Source organism: Diprion similis, chromosome 2 (assembly GCF_021155765.1).
Source record: "Diprion similis isolate iyDipSimi1 chromosome 2, iyDipSimi1.1, whole genome shotgun sequence".
Taxonomy (NCBI): domain Eukaryota; kingdom Metazoa; phylum Arthropoda; class Insecta; order Hymenoptera; family Diprionidae; genus Diprion; species Diprion similis.
Window position 1 is genome coordinate 4490179 of NC_060106.1, and position 15087 is coordinate 4505265.

The 15087-nt window shown below is 41.9% G+C and overlaps 1 protein-coding gene across 5 annotated transcripts in view; it reads right to left on the minus strand.

Moving 5' to 3' along the window:
* LOC124416619 (stress-activated protein kinase JNK) overlaps nt 1–15087 on the minus strand; it is a 103429-nt gene that overhangs the window by 41503 nt on the left and 46839 nt on the right. For all 5 annotated transcript variants that reach the window (XM_046897860.1, XM_046897857.1, XM_046897859.1 and 2 more), the window contains exon 3: nt 6096–6139. The gene's annotated coding sequence lies outside the window, so the exon portion shown is untranslated. The remainder of the gene's footprint in view (nt 1–6095; nt 6140–15087) is intronic.

Here is a 15087-nt window from a genome sequence, read left to right on the forward strand (position 1 = left end):
AGCTCGATGTTGCTAAAAGAATGTCTAATGGAGTCCCAGAAACGCGAAGAGCTTCACAATCCAAATCACGAGTCTGCTGGTTGAAAACTCTGGAAACTTTACGAGTGTTTCAGTTTCCTTTTTGCAACGTTCACCCCGCTTCGTTTATACGACGACAAAAGATAAAGCACGCCGAGGCTGTCAGTTATCAAAGTCTAGATAAAAGAAGGGAAGAAAGCTTCCAGGCGAAGTAATTCCCAAATCCACGCCACTGCCGATTTTAATCGCTGTCAAGGGGAGGATCGCCAGGAGATATAGAATTCGGCAAGCCAAAAGATAACCGACGCGACGGGAAATTGCACGCACTCTGTGAGAGTAATCGCGATTTAAACTCACACATACTGTTTGTTCACTGCGAAGTTGCCTTTGAATTGAATTGGGTCCAAGAAATTGGCAATACGAATGCAAATTTGAAGATCGGTCACTTTTATTTCCTTCTTTTTACCGTCATCATCGTTTTCCGTCCCATTTTCTTCTTGCTCGTTCGGGGGCCTTCTACGTCCCCTAAGAATATCCACTTTGGCACGAATTTGAGAACAATCGAAGATCGCACATTTATCCTTAACGCCATTCAGTCGACTACTTTCTCGAACTCGGAGGAGGGAATCGGTGAAGATCTCTAGTAGCGATCCGAGGATACTAACAAACTCCTGCTGCCTCGCGTAATCGAAACTCGATACAATAAATACATGAGGCGGAACGCTATTTCCTCGGAAGAAGCTTTAGGGAAAGAAACGTTGGAGTCACCTGCCTCCAATGCATATGCAGGACTAGTCAGGCTATCGAATTTCGATAAAGGTTACGAGCTTCTTAAACGTGCGGTAGTTGCCAAAGCAGGCATTATGATGCACGGTGGAAAAGAATTAATCGTCTTCGACAGTGCCAGCTTCGATATGCAGAGAGTTGCATTGTTCAATTGCAAAACTAGCGTCATGTGCTACCGGAAAATGAATTTGAACTGTATTCGCGAACTGTTTACTGATACAGATTATAACCTGAAATTGAATCGTCTCACGTTTCTATTTGAATATTTGATCACGACTGGCGATGAGTCAAAGTTTTTTTCTTCACTTTGAGTACTGACTGCGATTAAAGGACCATCTAATAAAGCACCCTGAATCCCTAAACTAAATTAGAAAGTAATTACGGATCGATTTCTTCCTCCGAGCGTCAACCAACTTGAACAAGATATAAGCCTGGTTTTGAAGAGGAAGATGGAAGTAAGAGGACATTTTACGTTCCATAATGTGTACCTTTCAAACGAGGTGCTTCAAGTAAGCTCAGCGTTTGAACGTACTTTAGTGTAATTCATTTTTGCATAAATGCAAATGCATGATAAATAAGAATAAACTGAAAAGACCCAAGTATATGGAAAGTGGAGTTTCAGTTCGAGGTATGTGATTTTGGTAGGGAAACACTGGGGCTAAACCTCAGGCTACACAGCAGTAAATGCCACAAGCAATCATTGCAAATTATTTTACTTATAAGTTCTTAAAAAATTGGACGAGACTTCCATGTTGCGGTTGGCAATTAATTAAATACGGTTATTAATTTCGCTTGATTTGCATACAATTCCAATTAAAGCAGTTTGTCTTCTACTCGTCCCCTTGGCACCGCGTCGTGAGAATACTGAGCTATTCGTAATCATATTTTCTCATTAATAGTCAAGATGTGCGGTTTGCCTCTGAGATGCAGAAGACAATTTTCTCAACCGATCGTAAATTATCGCGACTATACGACTGCAAGTGATCTAGCTTGAGCTTTTAAAATCATGTTTTAGCTACGGTGAATAATCACGACAACCAAAGCTAGACACGTGTCGCGATGACAAAGCAATCCTTGTACCGACAGGAAACGAGAAAAACTGTCAAAGTATGATTAATGCTAAAGCTTCAAGGGGTGAAGCCGATGATTGGTGTAGCGTAAAAGCGTTCTAAAGTTAAATTTGATTAATGGAAAACCGATAAATCCAGTCGCCCCTGCAGTAGTCAGCTTTTTCAGATGATTCCGGAAGGAAGAAAGCAGTGTTCTCTCAATTTTCGCAGTGCAATTGCAAGCACAAAACGATACAACTTGAATGAACTTGAATTGAGAATGATTCAGTTGCAAAACGCTCAAGACACTTCACTCTGCAAAGCAAAGGTTGAAAGCCAGTTTCACAGGACTCAAAATACAAAACAAAATTCATATATTTCTGGATTGAGAACCACCGAGTTGCAATGTATCACTGCTGGCAGCACCACGTTATGGAAGGGACGAACAGAGGCTGTAGTTTGGAACAAGTCAATTGCCCCCCGGAGAGTCGTGTTGCGTTGATGTCTCCTGTCTCCTGTCTCCTATCTTCTATGCACGTCGTGTCTGTGTACACGGAATACAATGTGGCATGTGCAAGCTTGCATAACGTATATATATATATATATATACTTGCGCATGCTACTGAGTATAGCAGAGGAGAAAAGAGACGCCAGGTGCTATTGGGGTCCGTGAATGACACCCAAGTGCAAGGTAAATCTGATGTAAATGGACTTACTGGAACTGTGTAAGTTCAATCGTAAGTGGCCTCGACGTCCTTGCGGACCAAAACTTGGAAGGAGCGAAAAATGTTGGATTCACGAATGATGGGCGAACGAGCGATTCTTTGTTTTTTGATGGAAGGACACGTGAAATGACAATATTTTTGGGGGACTATTCGAACGATGCAGCCACCATCCACCGCCTTTGGAAGTTTGTATTTATTTGCATTGGCAGTTCAGGAGAATACGGCATTCATTTTACTATACGACACGCTGGGGAATGCCGACAGATAAACCGCAGGCAAAGATATTACCTCCTCCTCCTCCTCCTCCTCCTCCTCTAACCGGATCTACATTCTCTGGATCGTTGGATAGCTTTTCCTCGACGCAATTATTTAGCGAGGATATCTCTATTGCGGAAGAGGCATGGTTAAGTTGTAATATGAAAACTCCGATAACGCACGATTTATATACATAGAGACTGCGGGATCGCTTTGTTTTCGCAAATAATTAACAATCAAGATTACACTCGAATTGGTAATACTTGCTGATCACATTATTATATTTCCTCAAACTAGTTCTGAAAAATGTGCAAAAACTGATGAAGTTTACACTGAATATCTGAAACGTTAGGAATACTGTCAGAATTTTCCTTAGTAGAATTCATTTCAAAGTAACTGACCTGTCAATGTCTCGAATAGATTGAAACCATGCTTTGGATCAGAGATAATGAAGATAGGTATGCAGTTTTTATTTCATAGCTGGGTTTAATTCGGGGTGAAAGAGAGAAATCGCTGGGTGTATATATATATATATATATATATATGTGTGTGTGTCATTGGAAACGGTTCAACGATGCTTCTGTACCACTGTGAAAATTCGCCAAATGCGAAATGGGACCAGAAGTCAGGATTATTGTCACGTTGACAGATAAAGTGGCCATTGCATCTTGAGTCCGCTGGACGATAGGTGCCAGGAAGAACGTGGCAGTTTTCTTTTTACCTTAGCCTAGCCGGACTTAATTGCGTCTGAATGCTTTTACGCTCAAGTCCGCGTCTTACGCTATTTCAAAAATTCTCGTTTGACACTGGAGACCACTTTCGAGCATCTCTCAAAGTGATTAGTTCCTTTCATCTGACACCACGATCTTCTCACTCTCGGCAATAAACAGAAATAAAATCGAACAGTCAGTGAACTTCCCTTCTCCAAAAAGCAAAGTAGATGGGATGTATTACAGAAGAAACGATAAACTTCGAATTGTGGTGAGAATGGAAATTAAGTGTGAGAGACAGTAAGTACAAACGAAGAATATAGTAAACGACCAGATAAACATAAAACAACACAATTTCAGTACATTTCTCAAGTCTCCTTAAGCCGATTCAACTTTTGGATACAGTTTCGGTTTGTTCAGATCCAGCAGTCAAGAGTGTAATTGAAATACGTGATCAAAAAGCTACGATAATAAATTTATCTACATAAATATTATCTGTGGCAGTTACAACCAAGGATAAAAATTGTAAGAATAACGCTAACTGGAATCGCATGTAAGTCAGAAACTCAAAAGATTGACAAAAACGAATTTGAGCCTGATCGATGCAAATGTAGGTTAGGTACTGGGAACAACATGGCTCGATAAAGCGTCGAGGGTGAAACGATTCGATGAATTGGAAAGAATGACTCCATGCGTGATAATTAATGAAAGGTGAAGCCTTTCTGCCTTCCTTCACGTCTCCCGAGTCGGAAGAGAGATTTTATCGCTTCAAAGTCGTCCGTAAGGTATGGACGCGTACGGACGTGGAGGACATGTTTTAGGAATACTTTATGGTTGGCCGAGGCGGAGGACCAGGACGGGTAATTCCCTGGATTTAGAATGAATTACAGCCGGGACATTAACGCTGGCTAGCGAGACAGCGCCGCTCTGTATCGCGACGACCGGTGCTGGCTACGAAATATGAAATTAGGTTTCCGCTCCATCTTCGTGTCGGCGTGGACTCTCATTTGTCAACCGGTAGCCCGAGTGCCGGGCCAGCTTAAGCAACGGAAGATCAACCATTCGCAATGATAAGTGAGCCAGCCAGCGCTGCAGCGCGGCGAGAGTGTTTGTAAAGTTTTGAATTTACACCCCTTGAATCTGACGGCTTGATACTACGGTCATTTGTTTTTTCGCCCCCGTTTGAGAGCAGGAATTATTTCCTCAAATTTCCATCTTTGTTTAAAGAACCGATGGTACAGCTGTTGGAAGCGTTAAGACCACACGCTTCGATTCGATTCCTGATTAAATGCTTTTTCACGAGTACCGATGTTTATTCAAAGATGAAAAAGGCCTCGTCACGCGGGTGATTCAAGTTTCGGAGGAATTCGTTAGCCAAATATGTTTCGGAATATTGTTGTCCCTACTTTATGACGGCGTAAAAAGAAGCGAAGGAAAAAATTTCGCTCAACTTAATCCAACTTAACGCGTAGCTATTTCCTCCACGGTGTCATCCTGCACGCACACCGGAGCAACGGGTCCCTAAGTGAGCTGCATCTATATTTATAAGAGCAATAAATCGATTATTTTCTTTCCCAAAGTGCAGCTGTGGCTGCTGTCTTCATTGCCTTACCCTCGACTCGCTCTTGCCGAACCCCCCGTATTTGTTTTCTCAAAAAATATACTTCATCTCTGCCTCTGTGCGACGCTCACTTCATGCTAGGGGATGAAAAGCACGGAGGTTACACATTTCCTCTAGTCGCGCAGGAGTGGGAGAAGAATAGTTGGCGATGAATTTATATGCGAAATAAAAGTATATAATAAGTACCTGCATATGTGAAAAAGTGGTACTCCAATTGCAGAAGAACAAACATTGGTGACCAAAAATGGCGAGAAAGGACGATAAAACCTGCATTATCGCATTTACATATTTTCACGAATACTCTGCATGAAAAATTATACCGTGTGAAACGCAACTAAGAATAAGGTATTAATGGTGAAACTGGGTGTAAGAATTGCTCTGCCACGGCGCAGTAATAAACTTATTTTAGAACGCCTATTGAATTTCGTTGTCAAGAGCCACGAGCGAGGGGATAAAAGCGATTGGTAGACGCGACGTGTCTTTAGTAAGATACGTGAAGAGGAACACTCGAAGGCTGCCTGAAGCTCCGAGATTTTCTAAGCATTTTGCGTCGATTGTGTCTCATTGTTAAAAACATCCCGACAAGGGTGAATTTCAGCAGAAGGGGTAGACGCGTGGCAAAATCTCATTCGAGGGAAAGTGCGTGGCAAGACATTTACGTGACTTTATTTTACACGACGCGCTTAAAATAAATTGTTACGTTTTTCCTATAATCGCAATTGTATAACGAGCAATTAAAGGATGGTGGGGACAGATTTCAATCCCATTTGTTGTGTCAGGCGAATGAACTTTAAATCCAAATCTGAGTTCGAAAATTCTGGTACAAAACGGTGCCAATAGATTGTTTGTATAATATATATACTGAAAGCGGACTCAGTCAATTCAAGTTCTCAGTTTATATTGAATAAAGTGTTTAAGAAAGTCTACTTACCACGATTGTCTTGTTTTGCGAGCTGTGCGTCAATCTTTTCAAACCTGTAACAGATAATTACATAGTATTTTTTATTTTTTGTGGTATTTTAGCACCGGGTACAAGTTATTCTGATCTATCTGAAATAAATTCATCATTATATTGCCACAATAAAAAAAAAAATAATTTGGGGGACGACGGATCTATGTGCAAAAAATTATTATAAGAATGCTCTCGATTTTTTTTATCCTTTTTCATTGGCGCATGCCATTTGAATGAAATAATGATTGTTACAATCATAAACTCTTTTGAATAATGAGTTTTAACTACGAAATTTCCGAAAAATCACTCCTTCGAAATTTTTCTAAAATATGATTAGGTGATAGCGATGCATTAGCGAGATGATTATTTGACCGAAATATACAAAAAAAGGTGGCTTATTGAAGTTTTGAAATTTTATCACAGTCTAATAATAGTAGTTTGATAAACAAAGTGAATTACGTTCTCAATACACAAATCAATGTTTCAGAGTAAAAATAAATCAAAGCTAGAAGCTGGGGACAAAAACAAACGTAAGTAAAACCAAACACGAGAGAGTTCATACGAAAACATGAGTTTAAAAAAGGGCCATATGTTTGAGCACTTAATCGATCAAGAAATTAAGGCAATACAGGACTGAAAAAGAAAGTTTGAAAAAAATCTTCAACAGCGATCAGATATTTTGCAATACTTAGAACGTCTTGATGGAGAAGTCAACAATTCCAATCGAGGATCTGACGGGGCCGATATCTGTAATATTATTCGAAAGAATTCGGCGGAATTGAAAAAAGTATTCATCGATCGAAAGTGTCACCAGCTTGACTGATTGTGAGATCTACTGTCTTGACGCAAACACGATCCTCCTTGCGCGGCTGTGGTTAAAGGCCAAGTCGCTCTCGAGGGGGCCTCAGATTTGTGTTAACTAATTTACATACAGAGCTCGGATGGCACCTCCGAACCCTCGAACATTCGCGAAAACAACACGTCAAAACACTTTCTCTCTGCAGAGCCGCCTCGGTCCCTCTGGGTATTCCAGATCCCCCCTCTCGGCAAGAGTGTATAACTTCTTCCATTTAGCCACCATGTGCGCAACCCGAGCACGAGATCAAGTCTTCCAAAATTTTGGTGGCAGTTCGCCAGTTTGGTGATGTCTTCTTCAACTAGAAGAGTAAGAAGCTCGCTGAGCTTGTCATCGCAAAACCGTCATGAAAACTTTCATTTATTCCGAATCCGTCCCGGATAAAAATCCGGAATAACGACAATCAACCAAGCGGTATCCAAATTATGATTCATCGATAAACTTTCACTCCGAGTATGTTTAAGCCCGAAATTTGCGAAAATTTAGGATAAGAGTGAATCTGTAAAGTATACTCGACCAACGGATGCCGTCGTTATTTAAAAATCGAATCAGCGAAGAAACGTGCAGAAGAAATATTTACCCAGTTGTGCCCGGAGGCTTGGTTTCTTGTTTACGTCGTAGCCAGGGGAATGACCGACTTTGTCACAACCGCGTCAGATTAAGGCTACGTGCTCACTCCCGCGCACTCCAAGGAGAATGACCAGATCTCGATATCCAGACTCGATGAAAAAGCGCCGCTTCCGCTCAACTCGTCGTTTTTACTTATAATTTCTCTCGATATTTTCCTTCCCTTATTCACCACCTTATTTTTCATTTACGCGAATTTTAAGTGAATGCAAAGACTATAATCGAGACACTTTGAAAGCGGTAGAAACGAGGAGCCGGACGCGTCGGACTCGCAACGCGCGTTCGTGATGCACTGGGGATTACCAATTCGCGTCGCACCTGTCGGCGAGAGTAGAAACTATCCGTAGAGGAGTGCTAAAATTTTATCAAGAACGAAGGATCTCGGTTCGTAGCGCGCGATTCGAATATTGAATATCTGCGAGTGTGGGTCACGGAAGATTGCGTTTTTTGGAAGATCGGGAGCGAAAACGTTGCAAAAACGCGAGACTCGTCGATGTGACGGTAATGCGGAAAGTGTTGTTTGCCGTTGAGAAGTCACTTAACACGGCATAGCAGCTACGAGCGTTCGATCACATAAATTTAATCAACGGCTGAGCGGTTCGTTCGCAGTAGAGAATTCCAGGAGAAACCGCAAAGTTTTGGCAGGCCTGTGGCGACGCGGTCGACGCGCGTCGAATTTCAGCCTCGATGCGATGCGTCACCCTGCACATTCTCCAACAGTACTTTATCAAACGACTAGATCTCGTCACCAAAAAAAGGCACGCAGTGGCGTCAAGTGAATAATGGACAATATATCCAAGCTAGAAATTTGGAGGCTGAGCGAATCACGTGGGATATTTTCTCACTCCAAGATGATTGTGGACTTGAGAACTCGCAGATGGATATCGGAACGCGTGTAGATACCTGAGATATGCACGTTGCATAGGTATAACTGCAAAGTTGAAGGGGAATTTAATTCTGGTCGTAAATATATACATATCATATTAGGGTGGCGCGAAAAAACCGACTATTTTTTATTTCTTTGAGTCTCGTGTGAGAAAATGTTAGTTTTTGATGTTTTAAGAGCCCACTCCAAAGGACAGTTCAAGAAAAAATTTTTAAGAGGTCGCTCCAAATTTTTTTAAATGTCAAAAATCGTCAAAAAATTAAATTAAAAAAATTATATTTTCAGTATTTTGTTTAATTTTTAATTCATGTCGCGGTGTATTGTTATCGATTCTTTCTTACTAAATTAAAGAAAAAAAATTTATGAAATTTTTATATGAACATTAAAAGGTCGCTCGAAAAGATCTAAAGAAATGCACCAAAAAATTGAAAAAAAATTATGAGCGACCTTTCAAAATTCAAATTTTGAACAGAAACCTTCGGAAACCTATTTTTTTTGTCTATAAAATTATACCGTAACGAGAAAAAAAATCGATTTTTTACGATTTCTGACGTTTTAAAAAATGTGGAGCGACCTATTAAAATTTTTTTTTCATCTGTCCTTTGAAGGCGGCTCTTAAAACATCAAAAACTAACATTTTGTCACACGAGACTCGAGAAAAAAAAAAAAACAAAAAAAAATAGTCGGTTTTTTTGCGCCACCCTAATATCATATGTACCGAGGAGGATTTATCCACGGTAAGAAGTATCCAGCCAGTAATAATAATCATCACGTATATCTCAAAATTCGTGTAGCATAATTCTGTACCCAGACGACGTGAGCCCGCAAGTTTAGGATTGAGAAGGAGCGGATAACTGTGCTAGTACGACTCGTGAGGGACACCATAAGCCGCGTACTAATGAGGCAAGATTAGAGTATGAAACAAACAAATTAAAGGATGGGTGTAGAAGTGTCGGAAAACAAAAATGGCCAACGGAGGAAGGCCGTCCAGCGCCCCTGTCTTTACCCGAATCCTTTTCGCTGCGTTAGCATTATGTCTCGGTTTAACTACTACCGAGATAATTAGCATAAATCCGGGATTGTAATGGCGGTAGTTAATTATGAGGCGAATCCCCACGAATTTTCGGAAGTTCGTTAAAGTAGAGAATGGAGAAAGGCGGGCGACTAAGTGGGTCACTTCCCCCGAAAAACTACCGTTGCTTCTTACTCATGTTTACTCGGTATTCAATATTACTTCTTAATTCCATTTCGTTTCATATATATTCGTACATTTCACTTTCTAAAACAGCAAGCGAAGTTAAGATGTAGTTTAGACTTGTTCGCTATAAAAACAATTCGCAACCAGCATTGAAATTTTTTAGAGAACAAAATACAAACGTTTTGTCGCGTTAGCATCGTGAAACAGGAATCAGATGTTTCAACATAAACCATGAGAAGCGCGTAAAATTCCACTTGAAGGATTATGCAGTGAAAAGTTATTCGCATTAACGTACTCATTTCGATCGAAAGACTCATCATTTTCCGTAGATAATATTTTTCACACTCGGTGAGTGAATCAGTTCAAAACTTTCAATTCGAAAATATCGTGAGGCTGATATCTATTCTGCTTTAATTTTGAAAACTATTCTACAGCCTTATACGTATCAACATCCTCTTACTCTTTATACAGCAGCGCCTCTATGGAACACCTCGTTTTGCGCCGAACGCAACGAAGCTAAAAATTAACCAACTCTTCACGTAGGAGTCAACGCTTGGGCCTCTTTCATTTTCACGCATGAAATTTTACAAGCGACCAAGCCCCTAAAATTCCTCAAGGCAAGGCAACCGCTGCGCGGTCCTTTCCTCCATCGCCTCTCTTCGCTCAAGTCCCTCGGCGCAAGTTACTGTCCTTCTCTCTTCATCCCTGACTGTATAATAATGCAAGGTTTACTCTATCAGACTCACATCCACCATGGAATAAATAGGGCGTGAAAATGGCGCCGAAAAGTACCAGAGATATTCAATATTGTAGTTATATAAGAACGAAACGTCGACCATCTTCAAAAACGAGGAAGTATAAAACAATGAAAACAATCGATAAAAGTTTCAAAATATGACGATATATTATACAGAACCAAGAATGATCTTCAGCGGAATGATCTACCTGCTGTGGTCAGATTATTTATTTCGGTACACATCTCCACTCATATCTGCGAGATGAACAAACACCCCGAAGCACTCCTCTCGGACCCCTTTTCATCTCACTCCGCTTTTCCACCCCGCACGGTTAATGAGAAACGTGTTGGGGTGCGCTCGGCATACGCGCCCCGAGGTCTCAGGATGGTCGGTGGTTATCCCCCGGGGAGCAACAAACTCGCGCGAGAATGACACACTCGTCCACCTCAAACCGGCACTAAAACAGGCCAATCGACAGAACGACATAGGAACTATTTGTAAGTTCTCAAAAGCTCCAACGGCGAACCCCGAGCCGCTTTCCTGACGAAAAATAAGAAAAAAAAAGAAAAAAAAAATGCAGAAGAATGTAGTATAAATTGGAAAAGTATTTTATTTCCCGCACTGTGGCGTGAGTGGCGGCCACGAAGTCCGCTGAAGATTAATCAAGAAGCAACGCGACAGAAAAGCGAGGTCGACAAACCTGCAACTGTTGCGAATAATGCAATTCTAAAAGTTTCAAGCCTCCGTTTATTATAAGGACGTATAGCGTAGCTCGCACCAGCAGTTCCCTCCACTCTCCTTTTCGGTATTTTATAGGACTCGGTTGGGCTGCTCTTGGGTTTCTGCAAAAGCACCCCCCTTCATGAATTTCACGTTCCACGCACCCCTGCGGCCGAGCAATTAACAATGCTGTTTTAATAACGTTATAGTGGGATAGGTAGGTACGCCAGTAATAAATGAAGACTAGCACAACAGACACCTGCATTAGCCGTGGTGAGGATGATTCAACGAGTGTTATAACGACGTCTGGCTGCTCTTCTACCTCAATCAGCGTTTGTTTTAATGAGTCGAGGACGTAAAGCGAAAGTCAGAAATCGAAGTTTCGTCCAACGAAGCATTCTTACTGAGCGACCATAGGGTGACTCTGCTATGGTGGTGGTGTCAGATTAGTTTTTATTTCAGTAATGGGCTCGCGGGGGAGCCAGCGACGTTCTTTGGATAATCCGAGTTGCATGCCGAGGCAGTTTTGACATAGCAAGAGATTCCAGATTTCGCCAAACGCGAGTTGTACTTTGGTATCAAGGTTTACGTAGAACCTTCTGAATTCCCCCAAGACCCCTTACCTCAGCTACAAACTTGAAGCTTACCCGCGTTGTTACAACCACGAGTAAAGCAAGCAAGCAAGCAAGCAAGCAACCGTGAAATGACTTTAACGGGTAGACTAATCGAGTCACAATCAAATGCAATTTGAAGATTTTTTATCGAGTTCTGCGTAATGTCTCAGCTTATAGTTTCCAACCTCTTGAAGATAGGAGTAACAATGGAAACAATGTAGTGAAATATTTTTTATCTTCACGCGAAATGGCCCGCGTGGCACAATATAAGAATGACTATTTGCTCAGACAATCGGCATTAAAATAGGTCTCTATACGTTTCCCGGGGCTGCTCTAAAGCGGAGAATAGTGCTGGGTGTAGAAATAGTGCCGGAGAGGATCTAGAATACAAAGTCAACGAAATCACGTCCCTGGGATACATGACTGTGATGTTGGTATTAGTGTGGAAGTATCCGAAAGCCCAGACAGAAGAGAATCTAGCTTCCATCAGCCAGTTGTAGCTTTGCTCCATCAGGATTCTACTCACGAACGCAAAGTGAAATACAGAAAATGAAATTACGCGTTTACTTCAAAACGCGGTCTTCGCATTTACCCGACATAAAATCCAAGAGCTCGCAGCTTTTATACTTTTAAAATCACCGAGAAACTATATATATATATATACATACTTCTGTACAACGATATTACGAAGTGTTCCGTTTCACCGAAAAACTAGTCAATCTCGCGAGATGATCGAGATCGGAGCTCTTTACCCAAGGACCATAAATTCGTAGGGAAAATCAGAACCGAAGTGAGAATGTATTATAGTTTAAGGCCTAATAATGTTGGCAGACAAGGGAGCCACGTTAATGGCGAAGGCTCGCGTAAATCATAGTTTCTCATCAAACCCCTCCGCAGGTATACAAATGGGGATGCAAATAAGTAGTTATCCTTCTTCCCGCGGTCGCTCATAACTCACCGCACCCTCGTCTCTCTTTCCATTCGCGTATCTTAAAGAACCACCGGGGGAGGAGCCATTTTACGAAGCTATGCATCCCCCCCCCCCTCACTTCATCCCCTTCGTCCCGCCCCCTCTTCTTCCACCTCGGAAAAGATCTCCGAGGATATTATGGCAGACTGGGAAAACCTACCTTCTAGATCCCAAAGGATCATTTGGCTCAACGACCAGGAAAGTAGCGGAGAAAAACCACGTTGCTCCATTCGTAATGCACCTTAGCTTCTTCACCGGTGTCTCTTCTCGTCTTTCGGGAATTTTGATAAATAAAACTGATAAGCCACGTGTTCGGGTTTTCTTTTTTTTTTTTTTTTCTCTTTCTTTTTATCGCCCCAACGCAGTGGTATGTAAATAACTAGGCAACAAAAACAGAAGGGATTGAGACGGGCGTGCCATGCGTTACAAGTATATATGTAGCGAGCATCAGCAGCTAAATTACGAATAAATAAATTCATAGGTCGGGCTTCCTCGGTAAATCAGTTTGTTTAGGCTCAGGAGCATTTGGGGAGTTTCGAGTGTTGCGTAAACGGACAAAGATAGAGAGATATGTAGACAGTTTCATGGCTTATTCAGGATCCATTGCCACGCCCTTTCATAAAAACCTACTCGACTTTCTTCAAGTTTACATCCTTCGCAGATAACTCTGGGATCATCGACTCTCCCGTTGTGGTCCGGTAATAAAAAACAGACAAAATATCAATTTTTCTTCTACGCGACCCAAAACAAGATACGGAAGCTTGAGCTGCCTACGGCCGATTACGGAGATTAGAGCCGATCTCTTCACCCGCATTTAACGGCTCGTAAAAGTTGACTTACGTATTACATGCGTGTATACAGTATAAATTCATTTTACGAGGTATAAAAAGATTAGGTTAGTAACAAATTAATCTCCCACCACTGACGCGTCAATCACTGCAGTAGTTTGTGGATGGATATACAAGCTCTTCGCACTCGCCGTAACCAGGTGACGTGATTTATCCTCAAGAAAAAAAGGGACAGACAACACATTCGGGCCCAGATCCTCGTTCTGCGTTCCCCCCTGCCAAGGGCATATGCACGGTACTTCATCGTGGATTTCCACGCCTTTAGTCCGAACACTTCCGTGAACTTATTCCCAGGCAACATCCGCGAGGATCATCAGTTTCCCCGGAGGACCCTTTACCTCGCTCCTGATCCTCCTTCAAGCCCTGCGGGGCACGCCCAGATGCGAATGGTTTTGGTAAACCAAATAGACCCGAGTTATCAATATAGGCAATCATAACGCGTTGCCTTGGGGCGATGGTGGATATTTTGAGTCGAGGAAAACGGAACAGAAATACGAGGGAGAATGCCAACACCTTGCAAAAATGGCCTCCGGGGCGGACTGCAAACAAAATGGGAATATTCTTTTCATCTAATATTAAAGAGGAGATCGGTGCAGGCGAAATTTGTTTATTAATTGCGAGAATCCTTGCAGTACCAGGCAGTAAATACACGATTAACAATCGACTTTCATGCCTACTCAAAAGTTGATGTGTACCCTAATATCACCGTAGCGTCAATGCGAAAATTTATACTTAATAAACAATCAGTGGTTGGCATAGGGAAAAGTTCACTTGAAGCAACAATAGCGTGTCAATATTCGAGAATATAAGTTGCGCAATAATTGCTTGCGAGAGTATATACAACCTTTATAACGGAACAGAGGAGTTTGGTATGATGATGGGTAACTTTTAAGGATAGTAATTAAAATTAACCCCTCTTTTACTTCGCCAATTTAGAGAGAGAGTAGCCGGCTTGGATACGTTGTAATTTTTCATCAAGTTTACCGAGGCTCAGGTTACACCCGAGTAATCCTGGGGCATACGCCGAGAAACTTTGTGAAATATTCATTCGATTAACCATTCAAGAGATTGTGCCGAGGGCAAAGAATAGGCACCTAAATATTTTTATCACTTTCCTCCTTTCGCCAGCAGCGAGTTTAGATACAGAGTTGAAAAAAAAAACTTGCGTTTTTTCCAGACGAGTATTTTCTCGACGCAAATTCAGAAAAGCCGAAAGTACGGACCCTGGTCAGCTTGTTGGCTTTGCTCGCCTTTTACTCGAGGGTAGTCTACTCGACAAATTCACTCACTCCTCGTCCGTTTGGTATTAGCGTGAAGACTGCATCCCGAATAGCGAATACCGCGAGGTCCCAAGCTTCCCGAGTGAATGTGGAAGTTGAAAGCTGAATCAGAGTGGCTTGGGAGAAAGGACTGATGGAGCCAATCAATGTAACCTAACCCCTGAGGGTTAGATTCGTGGCGCATTCTAAGTCCAGCCGACGAGGGTACATGAGCCAAGAACCATTGGTTCACCAT